The sequence below is a fragment of the Pongo abelii genome, chromosome 9 (genome assembly GCF_028885655.2).
Source record: "Pongo abelii isolate AG06213 chromosome 9, NHGRI_mPonAbe1-v2.0_pri, whole genome shotgun sequence".
Taxonomy (NCBI): domain Eukaryota; kingdom Metazoa; phylum Chordata; class Mammalia; order Primates; family Hominidae; genus Pongo; species Pongo abelii.
Genome location: NC_071994.2, coordinates 74,060,649 through 74,079,918, shown reverse-complemented (window position 1 = coordinate 74,079,918; position 19,270 = coordinate 74,060,649). Strand labels below are relative to the sequence as shown.

Sequence of the window (19,270 nt, the reverse complement as noted above, 5' to 3'; positions counted from 1 at the left end):
CCCATCTCTACTAAAAATACAAAAATTAGCTGGGCGTGGTGGTAGACACCTGGAATCCCAGCTACTTGGCAGGTTGAGGCAGGAGAATCGCTTGAAACTGGAAGGCGGAGGTTGCAGTGAGCCAAGATCACACCACTGCACTCCAGCCTGGGCAACAAGAGTAAAACTCCAACTCAAAAAAAAAAAAAAAAAAGAAAAAGAGATGGGATCTTGCTGCATCACTCAGGCTGGGGTACAGTGGCACAGTCGTAGCTCACTGAAGTCTCAAACTCCTGAGCTCAAGTGATCCTCCTGCCTCAGCCTCCTAAGTAGCTGAGACTTCGGGCATGCCACCATACCTGGCTAATTTTTTTTTATTTGTTGTTGTTTCTCTTGAGACAGAGTCTCACTCTGTCACCCAGGCTGGAGTGAAGTGGTATGATCTCAGCTCACTGCAGCCTCCACCTTCCAGGTTCAAGCAATTCTTGTGCCTCAGCCTCCTGAGTAGCTGGGATTATAGGCTTGCACCACCACACCTGGCTAATTGTGTGTGTGTGTGTGTGTGTGTGTGTGTGTGTGTATTTTTAGTAGAGACGAGGTTTTACCATGTTGGCCAGGCTGGCCTTGAACTCCTGGCCTCAGGTAATCTGTCTGCCTCGGCCTCTCAAAGTGCTAAGATTACAGGCGTAAGCCACCGCGCCCAGCCGAATTTTTTTTTTTTTTTTTCCCAAGAGATGGGGGTCTTGCTTTGTCACCCAGGCTGGTCTTGAACTCCTGGGCTCAAGTGATCCTTCCATCTCAGCCTCCTGAGCCATTGGGATTACAAGTGCAAGTCTCCTGACCTGACTTGCCTGGTATTTAATAATTACAGTATGACATACATACAGAAAAGTACACAAAGTTTACAGCTCAAGGACTTTCCACAAGGTGAACACACCTGTGTTACTAGCACCTACATCAAGAAACAGAACATTACCAGCATACCATTAGCCCCTTCCCAGTCACTATCCCCTATTGTTTTATTTTTAAATGCAGTGAAAGTATACATAGGGATGATGACTCTTGGTTCATAAGTGAGTGGCTCATGTTATCTCAGGTGAGTCTTCTGGAAAGAGCCCCAGATTAGGAGCCAGAAAACCGTGGTTACATCATGGCCCGGTTGCTTTTTAGCTGTATGACCTTAGGCAAGGTAAACTTAACTTTTCTGGACTTCATTCCTCTTTGGTAAAGTGAAAATAATAATGCCCTCACCTTAAAGAGCGGTTGTGAGGTTCACCTGACATTATTGGTAAACAGGAAATACCTTGTAAATGGGAAACACTTTGTTAGTTGTAAAGAGCCATACACAAATAATAGTCATTTTTGTTGAGAGCTGTGGAATCTCAAGCAGAAGAGAAAATGATAATCCCCAAATCTATTCTCTTTATCACCTTTGCTGTCTCATTTTTTTTGTTGACATTGGTGTCACTGTCTTTCTGTTAAATTCTCCCAAAATAAAAATAATATAAAGGTCCTAACAGGAATCCCCAGAGATCTGGAATTTCTCCTAAAGTTTTTTACTTCCTCTCTTAATGCTGATGCCCACTAGATCTGTGCAAGGCAGAGACCTTGGTAAATCAACAAACTTCAATCGCAAATGAGTACGTCACCCATGTACAGGCCTTACAAGCAAGCATGATCTTCTTATAGACACTCTTCTGAATTTATTCACTCTTCCAAATGGAGCCCAGATCCATATCTCTAACCCCAAATCATATTTTTCATTAGTTACTGATTATTTCTAACTGTATATCCAGTAGATATCTCACATCTAAGACCTAACTCTCAAACTGCTTGCCAATATAGCAAGACGGTTTAGATTTTGGGCTTAGAGTGGGACAGTCTTGGGTTTGAATCTTAATTCTGCTACTTATTAGCCTCATGATCTTTGCTAATAAAGATCATGACAGTTGCTTAACATCGTGAAAGATTTATTCTATAAGTTGAGGGTATTAATAGTATTTGCTTGATAGGGGTGATACTATGTTCAAATGAATGGAAATTGTTATTGTTACTCTTACATTCTTTTTTTTTTTTGAGATGGAGTTTTGTTCTTGTTTCCCAGGGTGGATTGCAATTGTGTGATCTCAGCTAACTGCAACCTCCACCTCCTGGGTTTGAGCAATTCTCCTGCCTCAGCCTCCCGAGTAGCTGGGATTACAGGTGCCTGCCACCGTGCCCGGCTAATTTTTTTGTATTTTTAGTGGAGACAGGGTTTCACCATGTTGGCCAGGCTGGTCTCAAACTCCTGGCTTCAAGTGATCCACCTGCCTCGACCTCCCAAAGTGCTGGGATTACAAACGTGAGCCACCGTGCCCAGCCACTCTTACATTCTTATCTTGCTTTTTGGCACACATGTTCATTTATTTGTTCACTCAAGCTAGGAAATTTAGAGGTGCTTCAAGAATTTTCCTTTTCTCATTCCTCATTTATACAGTTGTCCCTCAGTATCTATGGGGTATTGGTTCCAGGACTTCACACAGACACCAAAATGCTTGGATGCTCAAGTCTCTATATAAAATGGTATAATATTAGCATATAACCTACACACATCCTTCATATAGTTTAAATCATCCTTGGGTTACTTATATAATGCAATGTAAATAATATGTAAATAGTTGTTACATTGTATTGTTTAGAATAATGACAAGAAAAAAAAGTTTATACATCTTCAGTACAGATGCTTTTTTTCCCCCAAAATGATTTTCATCTCAGGTTGGTTGAATCCACACATGTGGAACCCATGGATACAAAGGGCCTACTGTAATTGGTTGTCAGGGCCCATCATAAATAGTTCTCAAAGCTATTGTTGCATCTTTATTGTCATTGCCTTACTTCAGACATACATTACTTCTTACTTGTAACAGACAATGGTTTTTGCACTGCATTCTGTAAAGCTTTACAGAACTAAATAACTGACTTAAGAACCAGGGGGAAGCAGAGGGAACAAGTCTTCAAATATCCCTTACTTCAAACTGTCTTCTTCTGTGTGTCCTGGGGTTCTATATAAAGGTTACATTTAAATAGAGTTCATTTAAAATATATAGTTTGGAACCTTTCATTCATTCAAGAAGTATTTATCAAGCACTCATGCTGTGCCAGCCATTGTGCTGATTTCTAAGAATTCAGTGGTGAGCACACAGTTTGTGATTTTATGGAACTTAAGGCAGTAAGAGAAAGATAAATTAATAAAATACAAAAAGGTGTAATTAGGAACTATGGGCTAGGCACAGTGGCTCATACCTGTTATCCCAGTGCTCTGGGAGGCCAAGGTGGGAGCTTCACTTTAGTTCAGGAGTTTGAGACCAGCTTGGACAACATAGCAAGATCCTGTCTCTACAAAAATAAAAAAAAAATAGCCAGGTGTGGTGGCATGTGCCTGATAACTTTTATTATTATTATAACTATTTTTATTATTTAACTATTTAATTATAACTATATTTATTATTATTATAACTATTATTATTCCCATTTTACAGCTGGGGAAAATGAGGGCACAGAGAGAGTAAATAACTTGCCCAAGGTTACAGAGCTATTAAGCTATAAACCCAGAATTTGTATTAGGTTGTCTTAAGTTCAGACCTCATAATCTTAGCCATTATGCTCTATTGCCTTCTTCCTGTGTCTTACCATTCCAGTCTGTGCTTTACACAGTTTCCCTTCTGAAACATAGCCCTGATCATGCTGCTCCCCTTTACCCTCTTCCTTTAGAAACCTTGATTGTCTTCTCATCACCTACAATTTCTTAGCATGAGGCAACTGCCTCACAATTTAATATTACTTACCTTTTTTTTTTTTTTTTTTTTGAGATGGAGTCTTGCTCTGTCACCAGACTGGAGTGCAGTGGCATGATCTCGGCTCACTGCAACCTCCACCTCCTGGGTTCAAATGATTCTCCTGCCTTAGCCTCCTGAGTAGCTGCGATTACAGGCGCGCGACCACACCCAGCTAATTTTTGTATTTTTAGTAGAGACGGGGTTTCACCATGTTGGCCAGGATGGTCTTAATCTCCTGACCTCATGATCCACCTGCCTTGGCCTCCCAAAGTGCTGGGATTACAGGCGTGAGCCACCGCCCCTGGCCTTACTTATTACCCTTCTTATCATCTGATGCACCTCCCTAAAACTGCATGCCGTTGTTCAACTGTAATATGCTCTGTCTTTGCACATGCTGTTTTCTCTGCCTAGAATGCTCCTTTTTTACTTTTTGGTGAAACTACTTATCCTGCTCATATTTTAATATCTAGCTTAAATGTCACTTCCTCTATAAAGCATTCCCCATCATCCCATCCTGAGTTAGTCCCTCACAGCTCCTTTAAACCAGTACCTACTCTTATTTTCTCATTCTGAAATCTTTCCATGAAAGCAAGAATCTTAGTGTTCTCTTTAGCTCCCCACCTTTCCCACACCCCTATATGCTAAGAGCATTGTCTCTACATCTGTAATGCGTTTCAGATCCACCTGTTTTAGTTCCTACTGCCCCTGCCCTGGCAGTGCAGTTTTCTCTCTACCTCTACAGCTGCCACCTAAGTCCATTTTCTGCCTCTGGCCTCACTGTTGTGCTAGAGTCATCTTTTCAAAAAGCACAAGTAGTATACCATTCTCCTGCCCAGGACTCTTCAGTGCCTCCCACTTCTCTTCAGTAAGTCACCCTGGGTTATTTGTCCCCACTAACCTTGCTTGTGTTATCTTACCTTCCTTTCAGCACACCCCAAGCCCATGTTCTTTGGCTTCATATTATGGTTACAGATGTGTCTCTTCCTCTACAAGATTATAAACTCAAGTTTAAACATTTACCCTTGGGCCAGGCACAGTGGCTCACACCTGTAATCCCAGCACTTTGGGAGGCTAAGGTGGGCTGATCGCTTGAGCTGAAGAGTTTAAGACCAGCTTGGGCAACATGGCAAAACCCCATCTCTACAAAAAGTACAAAACTAGCCGGGCATGGTCCTGCACACCGGTAGCCCCAGCTACTTGGGAGGCTGAGGTGGGGAGGATCACTTGAGCCTGGGAGGCAGAGGTTGCAGTGAGCTGAGATTGCACCACTGCACTCCAGCCTGGGCAGCAGAGTGAGACCCTGTCTCAAAAAAAAAAAAAAAAAAAAAATTGAATTCCTAACACAGTATGTAGGATGTTTATATCATGTTTATGGTTGAATATCCCTGATTAAATTTCATTAATTCTAAGAGTAACATGTCTTATGTATTTTGGAGAATATGTTTTGATATAAAGAAAGAGCTTTGCCTTAAAAGGGATAAATTTCAGTTAATAGGAAAATTGCTTGTGTGAAATTTTGTACTTCTCAGTGATGCCAGATACATAGGATTTATTTTCTCTAATGGTGATCACGTTATTTATTAGCATCTTTAGAAGTGTGGTTAGGAGAGCACGGTGGCTCACACCTTTTAATTCCAACACTTTGGGAGGTCAATGCAGGCGGATCGCTTGAGCCCAGGTGTTTGAGACCAGCCTAGGCAACATAGCGAGACTTCATTGCTATTAAAAATTAAAAATAGCCAGGCGTGGTGGCGCGTGCCTGTTGTAGCAGCAGCTACTTGTAAGGCTGAGGCGGGAGGATCACTTGAGCCTAGAAGTTTGAGGTTGCAGCGAGCTATGATTGTGCCACTGCACTCCAGCCTGGGTGACAGAGCAAGATCCTGTCTCAAAAAAAAAAAAAGGTGGTTATAGATCTGGTGCCATTTAGACACCTGCATTGTCCTTTTCATGAGCTGTGGCAGAAGCAGTATGAACAATGAATGCAGAAATGCTTTGTATACATAAAGACCTATACTGATGAGAAAGATAGAGGATGTAGCTGAGATGTGCTGGAGAGAGCACTGGATTTAGAAGACGTCTCTTTGAGTTCTGGCTCTGCAGCCTTACCAGTCGACTTTGAGGCAGGTATTTTCTTCTTACTGAGCCTTAGGTTCCTAATTTATAAAATTGGAACAAACCTTGCCTCTTAGGGTTCTTTTGGGAAGATTAATTGATATGTGAGACATAGTCTTCCTTAAAAATCCTGAAGTTTGTTCAAATCCCTAGCACAGTATGTATTTTAGAGTTTTATTTTATCATGCCCATGTTAGACACCATTCCCACTTATTTCACTTATTAGTAACATATTGACAAGTTGGTTCTTGAGGCAATCTGTCTTCCTGTTTAGAACTCATATTCATGTTTGTTCATTTCTATCAGTGATTAAAGGCATTCTGGTGTGGAAAAAGGAAAAGTGGACCTGGAACCAGAAAGACAGGGGTCTCAGTGCTGTGTAGGACAGGGATGATAAAGTAGAGAGGTGGGGAGGAGAAGGGGTGAAAACCTAGGTATAGAAAGCTACTTTTCTTTAGTCTGTTTAGACAGATGTAGTTATAAATTGCATTCTGTGGCTTTTATTTACGAAAAGCTGCCTTGTAGTTCCTCGAGTGTGGCTCCAATCACCTTTCATTGTATGCCATGCTAAGTTGGTACTACCAGTTTCCAAGGACCTCCACTTTTCAACAGAGTATTAATGAAGCACCCACATGTGCCTCGCTTTGGGGGTGGGTCCTAATAGGGTAGCACACAATGTGCCTGTTTCTAGGAGATTTGCTATTTTTTTTTGGAAAGAACACCCTAACTAGTGATGTTTTGACCAGATTCTGAGGAGACAAGTTCTACTACAAGATTTGTTGTTGAGAATGGTATCCTGTGGAAAGAATCATGGGAATTTTTGGAAGTGGAAAGGTACTTTATTTTATTTTTTTAGAGACAAGGTCTCACTCTGTTGCCCAGGCTAGAGTGCAATGGCATGATCATAGCTCACTATAACCCCAAACTCCTGGGCTCAAGTGATCCTCCCACCTCAGCCTCCCAAGTTGCCAGGACTACAGACATCACCATGCCCAGCCAATTTTCTTTTTTTGATATATGTCTATTTATCTATCTATCTATAGATAGATAGATGGATAGGCAAATATATATTATATATATATATATATATATATACACACACACACATATACACACACACAAATTATATATATATATATATATATATTTTTTTTTTTTTTTTTTGAGACAGGGGCTCACTATGTTGCCCACGCTGGTCTCAAATTCCTTGGCTCAAGTGATCCTCCCATCTTGGCCTCCAAAAGTGCCAGGATTACAAGCATGAGCGACTGTGCCTGGCTCTGAAAAGGTACTTTAGAGATGATCCGACCCTAGCTTGGTTCTCAGTAATTTGCCTCTGTGACTTGCATTAAGCCACATAGCTAGTAAGTGACCCATCACCCCTCCAGGGGCTTTCAACACCAGATCTACTATGTTTTCTACCACTATGGAGGCTGTCTCCAGTAAGAGTATTCCCCCTCCATTTCAGGTTCTTTCACATTTCTTATAATTAGTTCTGTGTTTGTGAGCAAACATTGTGCTAGATATGTTGATATGTTACCTGTAGGGACAGAGCCATTTTACTCCTCTGTGACAGTGAAACAGGGTGGAGAGGTTCTTAGCTGTTTTGTAGAAAGGCCTTCTTGAGAGAGAACTGAGTGGGCCTGTTGGATGTTATAATGAATCCTCTCTGGGTTTTGATTTGCCCTCTGCTTTTCTCCCCAGGAAGCCTCAGGCTTACCAACACTGCCTCATTAATCAGCCACTATCCTCTGGAGAGGGAGAATGAGGCCATGGTAAATAAGCTCAAGGTCAGGCTCCTGAAACAGCAGTCCTTCCCTTTAGCACCAGCATTTCCTTCCAGCCTCCCCCTCTCACCCTTGAAATACTGCCAACATCCCTCCTAGTAGAAGACTTTTCTTGGTGCTTGCTGTTTTTAGAGGAGTTTTGGCCCTTTAATGTTTGTAAAGCTCTCGGATCCTCAGAAAAAAATTCTTTAGTGATTAGTTTTGAAATCGGAGCTGTTTGATTATTTTGATTAAGAAGTTGATTTTCGGCCTGGTGTGGTGGCTCACTCCTGTAATCCCAGCACTTTAGGAGGCCCAGGCAGGTGGATCACCTGAGGTCAGGAGTTCAAGCCCAGCCTGGCCAACATGGTGAAACCCTATCTCTACTAAAAATAAAAAAAATTAGACCGGCGTGTTGGCGGGCGCCTGTAATCCCAGCTACTCGGGAGGTTGAGGCAGGAGAATCGCTTGAACCTGGCAGGTGGAGGTTGCAGTGAGCTGAGGTCGTGCCATTGCACTCCAGCCTGGGCGACAAGAGCAAAACTCTGTCTCAAAAAATAAAAAAAGTTGATTTTCATGAGGAAAAGCACACAGCTTCTTTGATTTGCTGAGAATGTGCTAGCTTTTATTCATTCACTCAATGATTGCCTATTTAACAGCCGTAGAGAATAATATAGGCTGGCTGGGTGCAGTGGCTCATGCCTATTATCCCAGCTACTCGGGAGGCTGAGGTACAAGAATCACATGAACCCAGGAGGCAGAGGTTGCAGTGAGCTGAGATCGCACCACTGCACCCCAACCTGGGCGACAGAGTGAGACTCCATCTTGGAAAAAAAAAAAAAGAGAGTAATATAGGGACAAGGTGGACAACTTACTACTTACATGACTAGATCATATAAGTCACCTAATTCCTGAGCCTCAGATTTCCTCATTTTTAAAACTGCCCAGTGCTTGATTTGGCAGCATGTATACTAAAATTGGAACAAAATAAAATAAAATAGGAACGATATAGAGCTTGGCATGGCCCTTGTGCAAGGATGACATGCAAATTTGTGAAGAGTTCCATATTTTTTTTAAATTGTATTAAAAAAATAAAGTATAATAAACAAAACTGCCCAATACAATGCCTTCTAGTCTTTTCTCTGTCACTTATGTCCTGGCATAATAAAGACTATCATTATCGTTGCTGGTACTGTTATAATTCGTAGCTAATCCAGAGCCTGTCCCCTGCGGTCATCTTGTCTAATCCTCAGGACAAACTGTAACTTTATAGACCTGCCTGGCAGAGTGGAGGGTTTGGGTAAGGGAATAACGACTCTAGAAGCTAGAACTCTAGAAGCTGCAGGTCATGGAGGGCCTTGAGTGCCAGGCTAATTATTTGTGTTAGAATCATCCCATGGGGATGACTGGGGACTTGAACTCTCCTAGTATTTATTTGTTTTTGTTTTTGTTTTTTTGAGATGTGTCTTGCTCTGTTGCCCAGGCAAGAGTGCAGTGGCATGATCATAGCTCACTATAACCTCAAACTCCAGGACTCAAGCAATCCTCCCACCTCAGCCTCCTGAGTAGTTAGGACTACCGGCGCACACCACCATGTCTGGCTAATTCTTTTATTTTTTGTTGAGATGGGGATCTCGCTATGTTACCCAGGCTGGTCTTGAACTCCTGAGGAATTTGAACTCCTGAGCTCAAATTATCCTCCCACCTTCACCTCCCAAAGTTCTGGGATTACAGGCATGAGCCACCACACCCAGCTCCAGACTTTTTTTGTTTAAACTTTCAAAAATGATAATATAAATCTTGGTGCGATGGCATGTGCATGTAGTCCCAGCTACTTGGGAGGCTGAGGCAGGAGGATCACCTGACCCTTTGAAATAACCTTTGTGCTCCTAACCAGTCACCACCCTGCTCCAACCTCTATCTGAACTCTACTGAAATTTATTTATTTATTTTAATTTAAAATTTGTTTTTTTTTTTTCTTTTTTTGCGATGGAGTCCCACTCTGTCACCCAGACTGGAGTACAGTGGCGCAATCTCAGCTCACTGCAACCTCTGCCTCTCGGATTCAAGTGATTCTCTTGCCTCAGCCTACCAAGTAGCTGAGATTACAGGCTCCTGCCACCACACTCAGCTAATTTTTGTATTTTTACTAGACATGGGATTTTGTCACGTTGGACAGGTTGGTCTTGAACTCTTGAGCTCAAACAATCTGCCCACCTCGACCTCCCAAAGTTCTGGGATTAAGGCATGAGCCACTGTGCCCAGCCCTCCCTACTGAATTTAAAGTAATTTCTTTCCTTCCTTCCTTCCCTTCTTCCTTCCCTTGTTCCTTTCTTTCTCTTTCTTCCTCTCCCTCTCCCCGCTTTCCACCCCTTTCTTTTCTTCTCTTTTTCTTTCTTTTTTTTGAGACGGAGTTTCACCCTTGTTGCCCAGGGTGGAGTGCGATGGCACGATCTCGGCTCACCACAACCTCCGCCTCCCGGGTTCAAGCGATTCTCATGCCTCAGCCTCCTGAATAGCTGGGATTACAGGCATGCGCCCCCACACCCAGCTAATTTTGTATTTTTAGTAGAGATGGGGTTTCTCCATGTTGGTCAGGCTGGTCTCGAACTCCTGACCTCAGGTGATCAGCCTGCCTCAGCCTCCCAAAGTGCTGGGATTACAGGCGTGAGCCACCATGCCCGGCCCTTCTTCTCTTTTTCTAGAAAGGTTTTACCACTCCTTTCCCACTCTTCTGAGGACAGTAAGAATCAGGCAGGAGCCATGTGGCCACCTGCTGCCTGTCTAGGCTGTGAGAGGGGCTGTGGAAATTCTGCTGCTGCCACAGGAGGGAGGAAGAGGAGGGAAAGGCTGGCAAAACTGGCCAGGCTCCTTGGGCTGTCCTGAAGAGCTGGCCCAGAAACTTGGCAGCTTTGCAGAGGGGTTCTAGGGGAAGGTTCAGCCTCTCGGAAGCTGCACAGATGGAAGCTGTTGCCTTGAGTTTAGAGCAAGGGGCCAGGCTGGGGAGACCTCTTGTACGCTTTTGAGACAGTATCAATTCTATCTGGTATAGGAAGCTTCAGGGCTGACCCATTGCCATATGTGGCCAGGGCAGTTTTAGCAGGCCTCCCTCCTATTTTCACCTTATACGTTTTCTGGAGCATTGATAATGCCAGTCTTTAAATTAAGTTTGGCCAGGCCTGTGATGGCTCATGCCTGTAATCCTAGCACTTTGGGAGGCAGAAGCAGGCAGATCGCTTGAGCCCAGGAGTTCGAGACCAGCCTGGGCAACATGGTGAAACTGTCTCTACAAAAAAATACAAAAATTAGTCAGGCTTGGTGGCATGCACCTGTAGTCCCAACTACTCCGGAGGCCGAGGTAGGAGGATTGTTTGAGCCCAGGAGGCTGAGGCTGTAGTGAGCCATGATTATGCCACTTACACTCAAGCCTGGGTGACAGAGTGAGACTCTGTCTCAAGAAAACAAAAACAAAACAAAAACCCAAACAATTATGTTTGCCACTTTGCTTTTCTATAAAAGTTTTGGTATCTGCTTTGCCTTTGCTTTCATGGTGCTCCTTTGGATAAGAACTTCCATTTCTACTAATAGTGATTGCTAACTACAGACTACAAATGATACAGTGGGAATAGCCTACAGGGCCTGGAAGAAGCAGCGGGGTGATGGGGAGCCTACAGCAATGAGCCTTGGTCTGACCCCCACCCCCACCTCATCCCAACCACCCACCACAGTCATTCTCTGGTGGCCAGAAAGTTGAATTTGTAAACCTGACATCCAGATGTAGTTTGGAGAAGCAGATTTAAGGAACCCTAGTGTGCTAGGTGTTATGGGGGATCACAGAGAGAGAGAGGTGGAACTGGTTATGCCCTTGAGGAATTTCCATTCTAGATGTGAAGACAAGATTTTCATGCATATACACATACGTGCCAAGAATAGGAGGTAGTTACATTTTTCTTATCACCAGTGTAATACAAGATTATTAAAAATAAATGCAAGGCCAGGCACAGTGGCTCACACCTGTAATCCAGCACTTGGGAGCCTGAGGCGGGCGGATCATGAGGTCAGGAGTTTGAGACCAGCCTGGCCAACATGGTCAAAGCCCATCTCTACTAAAAATATAAAAATCAGCTGGGCATGGTGGCAGGTGCCTGTAATCTCAGCTACTTGGTAGGCTGTGGCAGGAGAATCGTTTGAACCCGGGAGACGGAGGTTGCATTGAGCTGAGATCATGCCATTGTACTCCAGCCTGGGTGACAGGGCAAGACTCCATCTCAAAAAAAAAAAAAAAAAGCAAACATATAGCATAGAAAGTCCCCAAGTGAATGTTCCCTACAATCTAACTCCTCCCCCAAAGTAACCCCTGTTAACTGTTAAATATTTGAGGAGTTGAGAATATTAAATCAAATATATTAAATATTTGAGCTGGACCCTAAAGTAAAATCTAGAGAGGCAGACTGATGGGAAGAAGGCAGACAGACAGAGGATCCAGTCTCCTGCTCCAGGCAGAATACCCTCTCTGGCTTCCCAAACAATTGGTGAGCCAACTTCTGCTTGGACACCTTGGTGACAAGGGACCAAAATGCCAAGTAGGAATTAGTCGCAGGAAGCACCCATCCATGCCTTACATGCTAGCCAGCGTGTTGGACACCTTATAGGTGTTATTGAATTAATTTTCATTGCTTTATAACAGGTGTCTTTATTCTTGTTTTACAAATAGGGATACTAAAGTTCAGAAGTTTCTTGCCAATGTCAAATAGTTAGCAGCATGTGGTAGAGACTTCTGCCATTTACTTGCTATGTGATCTTGGCAAATTATTTAATGTCATGGCTCAATATCCTCCTCTCTAAAGTTGGATGATAATGGTACCTACTTCATTAAGGGAGTTTTTAAAATTAATGAGTTCGTACATATTAGGTCAGTAGAATAGTGTCGGGTACATAGTATGCACTCAGCATTAGCTACTATATGTCTTTCTGTCTCTCTGTTTATCTATCTGTCCATTTATTTATGTATTTATTGAGACAGAGTCTTGCTCTGTCACCCAGGCTGGAGTGCAGTGGCACGATCTCTGCTCATTCCGAGTTCAAGCAATTCTCCCACCTTAGCCTCCTGAGTAGCTGGGACTTTGACACTAAAAAAGACACTAATTTGTTTCTAAATCATGAAGTTTTACTGGTTATCTTATATGTAAAACATTTTAGCCTATATATTATAAACTGTAGCCAATGATTGTGACCTCTGTAGTATAGCCCCTAGTAGAAAAAGACAAAGACAACTCTGGGCCAGGTGTGGTGGTTCATGCCTGTATCCCAGGGCTTTGGGAGAAGCATAGAATTTTTAGAGAATAATTTAAAATAATGCTGTGCCTAGGCAACATAGTGAGAGCCTGTCTCTACAGGAAAAAAAAAAAAAAAATTAGCCAGGCATGGTGGCACACACCTGTACTCCCACTGCTTGGGAGGCTGAGGCAGATGGATCACTTGATCCCAGAAGTTTGAGGTTACAGTGAGCTATGATCTCAACACTGCACTCCAGCCTGGGTGACAGAGTGAGACCCTGCCTTAAAAAAAAAGAACTCCGCCTGGCTAATTTTTTGTTTTTGTTTTTTTGTGTGGTTTTTTGTATTTTTTGGTAGAAACAGAGTTTCGCCATGTTGCCCAGGCTGGCCTCTCAAAGTGCTGGGATTACAGGCGTGAGCCACCATGCCCCACCAGCTACTATTTATTATACTCTGTTTTCTCTCTTGTTCTGACATCCTGTCATCTCCTCAGTTTAATTCTGCATATCATCCCTCATACTTTCCTCCCCTGTACAGTTCCTCTCTCTGCCTCCTATCAGTTCTTTACCCTGTCTCCACAATGTCTCACTGCAGCTTCCACCTGGGTTCAAGTAATCCTCCTACCTCAGCCTCCCGAGTAGCTGGAACTGTAGGTGCGGGCCAGCACACCCGGCTAATTTTTTATTCATGAAATTTTTTGTAGAGTTGGGATCTCCCTATGTTGCCCGGGCTGGTCTCAAACTCTCAGACTCCAGTGGTCCACCCAAAGTGCTGGGATTACAGGTGTGAGCCATCGTGCCAAGCCCCCTTTCCATTCTTTCTTACCTTACCCTCTTGTGTGCCCTCATTACCTGTCTCCTGACTGTGCAGCCTCCTGACTCTCCTCATTGCTGCTAGTCTCATTCAGGTATATATCAGAATAAACTTGGGGCACAGTTTTTGTCATACCACAGCTTTGTGTTAATAACAAACTTATCAATCTTTGATTCCTTGGTTTGAGGTTCAAGATTCTCCTAGCTCTCTGACCCCACCTCACTCTTCAAGCCCTTTCTCCCACTGCTTCCATGCCTCCTCTCTGCTTTCTCTTCCTCCCCACACCTCTCTGTTTCCATCTGGGGAAATGCTACCTCTGTGTTTCAAGGTCCAAATTAAAATGGCACTTCATTTTCGTAATCCTTCCCTACTCTAAACTGGTTAGAATTTTTCTTTAAAGCTTTTATGGAAGTTAGCACACCAGTTTGAAATTAATCTTAAAGTCACATTTCTTATCTCCTGTGAATTACAACCTACCTCAGTGCGGATGCTGGGCTTAATTCATCTTTGTATACTTCCTACAGTTTCCTATAGGAGTGCCTTACACATAGTAGGTGCTCAGTAAATGTTTGTGGCATAAGATTAGGGGGTGCCTGTTGACCATCTGGTGGGCTTCCCTTTCAGCCTTGGTGAAGTTCGCTATTCAGTGGGGGGAAATGCTGTGGTTTTGTCTTCTAAGAGTCAGACATCTTTTGTTTTCAGCCATGTAGGAGAAGCAGAGCCTACAAGTCCCGGTGCCTGCGTCTGTTAAGGGCTGCAGCCAGTGCCTGGCGTACTCGGTCTCGTGCCTTGGCCCCTCAGCCCCTCCCCACAAATGCTCAGCGGAACAGGGGATTAGGTTCTGGCAGCACAGCTGGGATTTTGGCGGCCATTCCACAGCCGACAATAGCACGCAGCACAGGACAGCGCAGGCCTGTACTCCAGGGCCAGAATCTGCCTGGGCTTCTTGTTTGGGTGGCGGAGGGGGAGGAGCGGGCACAGCACAGCATCCTGGCCTTGCCACGCAGAAGGTATGGGCTGGAGAGATTCCCTCGGGGAATGGACTTAGTGGGTGGCCGTGTCCCAGAGCAGGGCAGGCGGTGCCCATGGAAGGTGGCAAGGCGCTTTGTGTGTGAGTGGCATGGTTGTGCTTAAAGACACAGCCTGCCCTGGGGCCGGCAGGAAGCTGCCCCCGATTAAAGGGCCTGCATGTTGCTTGTTCTTAAAAGCCTCTGTTCCCGGGTCTTCCTCCTTGCCCTGCGGTCTGCCAGGCAGGGGCTGATCTAATTATCAGGACAGCCCTTGTCCTACCCTTCCATTGCTGTCCAGAGAGATGGACAGATTATTACTGCTGCCTTAAACTCTGGGTGGAAAACAGAGCGAAGGGGGAGTGTCCGGTTGATCCCAGGTTTGTCAGGCAGGCCACTGTAAGATGTGTTTTGTGTGTTTATGCCACAGTTTGCCTTGGCTCTTGCTGCTGTTGGAGTTCAGTAATTTTGCCTGCCTGCTTGTGCCTTCACCCCCAACCCGTCGCCCCCATTCGTCCTGCTTTTCTTGTTCGTGAACCAAGCCTCCAGCCTTCCCCTTTGCAGCCCCTCCTCTCCAGTGCACCCCCTCCCTTTGGGCCCCACCCCCACTGAGAGTCCCCTGCTTGCTGTCGCTCCCAGATCGGGGAAGCTTGCTGTGCCTTTAAAGAAAGCAGACTCCTGGCTGTGACGCACTTCTGGCTGTCAGCCAGGAAGATCGCTCCTGCCAGGCAGACTGAGAAGAAAACCAACAACTTTTCTTTTGTGTGTGGGGTTACTTTCCACTGGCCCCCCCTTCCTCCTCTCCTTTCAAGATTTAAATGCTAATGGCGGATTAAAACCTGTAGATACGTTTGGCTTTAGGAGTCTGGTAAGGCCCCCCCGCACCGAGACTTTTTCTCCCTCACTCTTTCTGGTTTTTGTTCGAACATGGACGAGGGGGTGGGGTGGATTCTCCCCCCTCACCTCCCTTTCCTGCGCCATCCTTAAAGGGGAGGGAGAGAAGAGGGAGAGCAAGTAAACATACTCAGAAACAGGCGCTGTGGAGCAGAGCTTGCCAACATCCGGGAGTTGGCGCCTTTCAGAGCAAAGGGTTGCTTTCTTTCTCCCTTGCGTAGATGTCAGCATGTTTTTGTTCAGAGAAGGAAAGCGTTTGTGCCTGCACGTTGAGCTGTAGAGACAGCTCAGGAGAGGGCTTCACCATTTCTGCGTGAGGCCGTGGGTGTGTGCGCGGTGGTGGGCAGTGAAAAAAGGTTCATTTTGTCAGCTGGTAGGGACCGGGGTGTGTGAATATAGTGGTGGGGGGCCCAGGTCAGTGTGTGTGTACAATACATGGCTGCAGGCCTGGTTGCAGGTCTGGTTCCTGATTGCAGTTCTTTTGCCATCATCCTGATCTGGACCCTCGAGAGCACGGGGAGAAGGGGCAGACATCTGTAAGCCACTTTTGAAGAAACCAGAGAATCTTGGTTTCCTCTGCAATCCCTCCCTTGTTCCTCTCCAGGGCTTTGGGGTTCTGTGCCAAACTCTAGGCTACAAAGATGGGATGGTCTGTGTGAAGAGGAGGAGGCTTCAGCCCAAGCTAGTCCCTTTAGATGGACCAAACTGGTTTGCCCCGACCTCAGGAAACTCTTTGGACTTGGACCAGATGGTCTACCCAGGACTCCCCAGGAATTGAGAAAGATTGTTTTTCTCTGTATGGCATCTCTTGGAGCCACTGGTCCTTTTGCCTTTTATCTTCGGAGAGGCAGGGGATGTACCAGCAAAGTATTTCCTATGCTGTTTTTATAGCTTATTAGCCTAGGGCAGGGTGGCCTGGCCCCTCTGGGTAACCTGCCAGGTGAGATCTGGGTGTTTGCTTGCATGTGCCTCCTGACCTATCCGTCCCAGAGTTGGAGGAGGAGGAGCCCCGAGATCAGGGTTTTCACTCTTTGGATGTGGGTGTCTCTCAGATGGGGAGTATCTTTCTAAGAAAGGGGTACAGAGCATGGCATTCTTAGGCTACAGGCAGGCAGAGTCTCAGGGTAAGTGGTGGTAAATTTTGCAAGTGAGCACTGGCGCACAGATGGGGCAGCCATTTCCTTTGTGAGCTGTGAGGCTGTAGGCCTTTGGAACTATCAGGTGGAGAAGTGGGTGGGGTTCTGGGAAGGACCCTTTGAGGTGGGAGCTTGTGTGGGCTTTGGGCCCTGAAATTCTGGGAGTGGGAGTTAGCACTAAGAGAATGAGGGTTCAGCAGAAGCAAGGGCCCATGAGCTGAGAGATCGGTATAGTTTAACAACTCTCTGGGACCAAAGGTCACTTTGGTGTTATCTTGAGGTAGGTCTGGTGTTCCCTTGATGGGCAGTAAGTGGCTAAGAGGCTGTCTAAAAGGAGCTGGCACCCAGGCCAAGGGCAGGGTAAGGAGAGCAGTGCTGCTGCAGCTCAGATCCTCTGGCCTTTGGCCTATCACTTATTCTGTACTTAAAACTGAAGCTTTTTCAGAACAGACTCCAGAGCTCAGCAACTTGACCCTCTGGTCCTGCTTCTTGCGTCTGAGCAGGTGGTTTACATTAGCCTCAGCCCTGGTAGGAAATCATGGCTAGGCTTTAACTCTTTAAGGTCCAGAGAGGGTACAGGCAGAGTGGCTGCGTGTCTCTTTAGTGTCACTTTCCTTATCTTGATATTTATTTTCTGGAAACAGAGGGGTTACTGTAAATGTGGGAATTGGTCCTGATGTGGGGGAGCTGCATTGAGTCAGTTTGGGAAATGTAAAAAGGATGCAGGGCCTTAAGTTTATAACGCAACTGCTTCTGTGTCCTTGGTTACTTCTTGAGACCAGGGAAAAGAGAGGGTGCCTTACCAGCTCGGTGAGGCCTCTGTTTTAGATTCTGGGGGAATTTCTTTCTCAGAGAATCAGGTAGATGGGAACTCCAAAGGTGCCATCAGAGGGCCTGGCCTTTTGTTTCTTTGTTTATTGAGTGAGGGTTGCGGGGGTTGGGGGGGTGCCTGATCCAGCTGGGGTGGATCTCAGCAGATCCTTCTGTGAAATGGTTCCAGGCTACAATCGCAAGGATCTGTTTTTCCATCAGCATCACCCAGTGTACTGGGTGGGGCCTGCCTCAGATTTCAGGGGGAGGGTGGGGAGGATGGTACTCTGGCTGGGAGCCCTTGGGTTCCCAGCCAAAGTCTGCTTAAAGCTATAGACCCAATGTAGAAGACTTAGCTGTGCTCCTGGCTTCAGTCATTCCTTACCCAGAGAAGAGGGAATGGTTGGGGCTCTCCTGAAGCCTCTCCCACCCTGATGTTCAGTCTCTAGGAAAGTACCTCTTTACAGGCTTAGAACTGAAGAGTAGACAAAGTCTTTCAGGAGTTCCTAGTGGTGAATATTGGGTTCCTCGTATTTCTGTGCCTGGGGAACATAGAAAAGAATATTTAGCCTTGACACTCATTTTCTTGAACAGTGGAACTAGTTTTAGACAGGCTCTCCTGGGAGAACCTCAGGGTTGTATGTTTTGCCTCTGAGATGAAGAGGTTGGTTAAACCTCAGGACATTTTTAGTAGCACAGCTGTGAATCTTTCAAAGGGGGCAAGATCTGCCTGCAGTTGCAGATAAAATTTCGAAGTGTTGGGCCTCATCAAAAGGACTGCAAGTCTATAGGCAGCAGTGAGGATGGGGGAGAGGTGATCTCAGCCTCATTCCTTGTGATTTAATAGCGCAGAGGCCTTTTTTTAAAGAAGCCCCAGTTGAGTGTCTGGCTGTTGCCGCCCCACCACAGAGCCAAGTGTGGTCCCTCGAGCTTTAGTCTTGTCAGCCACAGAAAAGCCTTATTGCAGTGCAGTAGTTGGGGCTATCTGCATCCATCCATGCCTGGCCTCAAGGGCTACACAGTCTTGCCCATGGATAGGGCATACTTGATGATAATTATCCAAGACTGAGGAACATAAGCCCCTTAGCTTCTCTGCCCTCCTGAGAGCTCTCTTAACCATTTCATTTGCCCTTGCCAAAGCCCAGGTGAATTGGCTCAATTCCAAGACTGATGCTGGTATGACATGTTTCGGAATCATGTTGGATTTTGCAGGGTCAGGAAGCACTTAATTGTAATTAGCATTTAGTTATATTTAGCATTTAATTATTTTCTTCTATTAGTGCTTCATGTATGTTTAATTTTACTCCCTACCCTGCTATAAGCCCCTCAAAGGCAAGGACCATGTCATTGTCTCCCATTTTCCATGTAGCTTCTAGCACAGGATGATCTTTTTTTTTTTTTTTTTTTTTTTTTTTGAGACGGAGTCTCGCTTTGTCACCCAAACTGGAGTGCAGTGGTGCGATCTCGGCTCATTGCAAGCTCCGCTTCCCGAGTTCATGCCATTCTCCTGCCTCAGCCTCCCGAGTAGCTGGGACTACAGGTGCCCGCCACCATGCCCGGCTAATTTTTTTGTATTTTTAGTAGAGACAGGGTTTCACCATGTTAGCCAGGATGGTCTCGATCTCCTGACCTCGCGATCCACCTGCCTCGGCCTCTCAAAGT

General features: G+C 45.3%; 1 protein-coding gene and 1 non-coding gene across 27 annotated transcripts in view; both read left to right on the top strand.

Moving 5' to 3' along the window:
* NUMA1 (nuclear mitotic apparatus protein 1) overlaps nucleotides 1–19,270 on the top strand; it is a 77,680-nt gene that overhangs the window by 24,132 nt on the left and 34,278 nt on the right. For 2 of the 26 annotated variants that reach the window (XM_063728182.1, XM_009246794.4), the window contains exon 1: nucleotides 15,446–15,636. The exons of 16 other annotated variants lie outside the window; for them this stretch is intronic. The gene's annotated coding sequence lies outside the window, so the exon portion shown is untranslated. Of the gene's footprint in view, nucleotides 1–14,449; nucleotides 14,772–15,052; nucleotides 15,149–15,445; nucleotides 15,637–15,785; nucleotides 16,199–19,270 lie in introns of those variants that run through there. 8 more of the 26 variants (XM_009246795.4, XM_063728179.1, XM_009246796.4 and 5 more) reach the window with 8 other exon arrangements.
* On the top strand, nucleotides 8,638–8,744 carry LOC112135589 (U6 spliceosomal RNA). Its single transcript, XR_002916852.1, has one exon. It is a non-coding gene; the product is annotated as a U6 spliceosomal RNA (small nuclear RNA).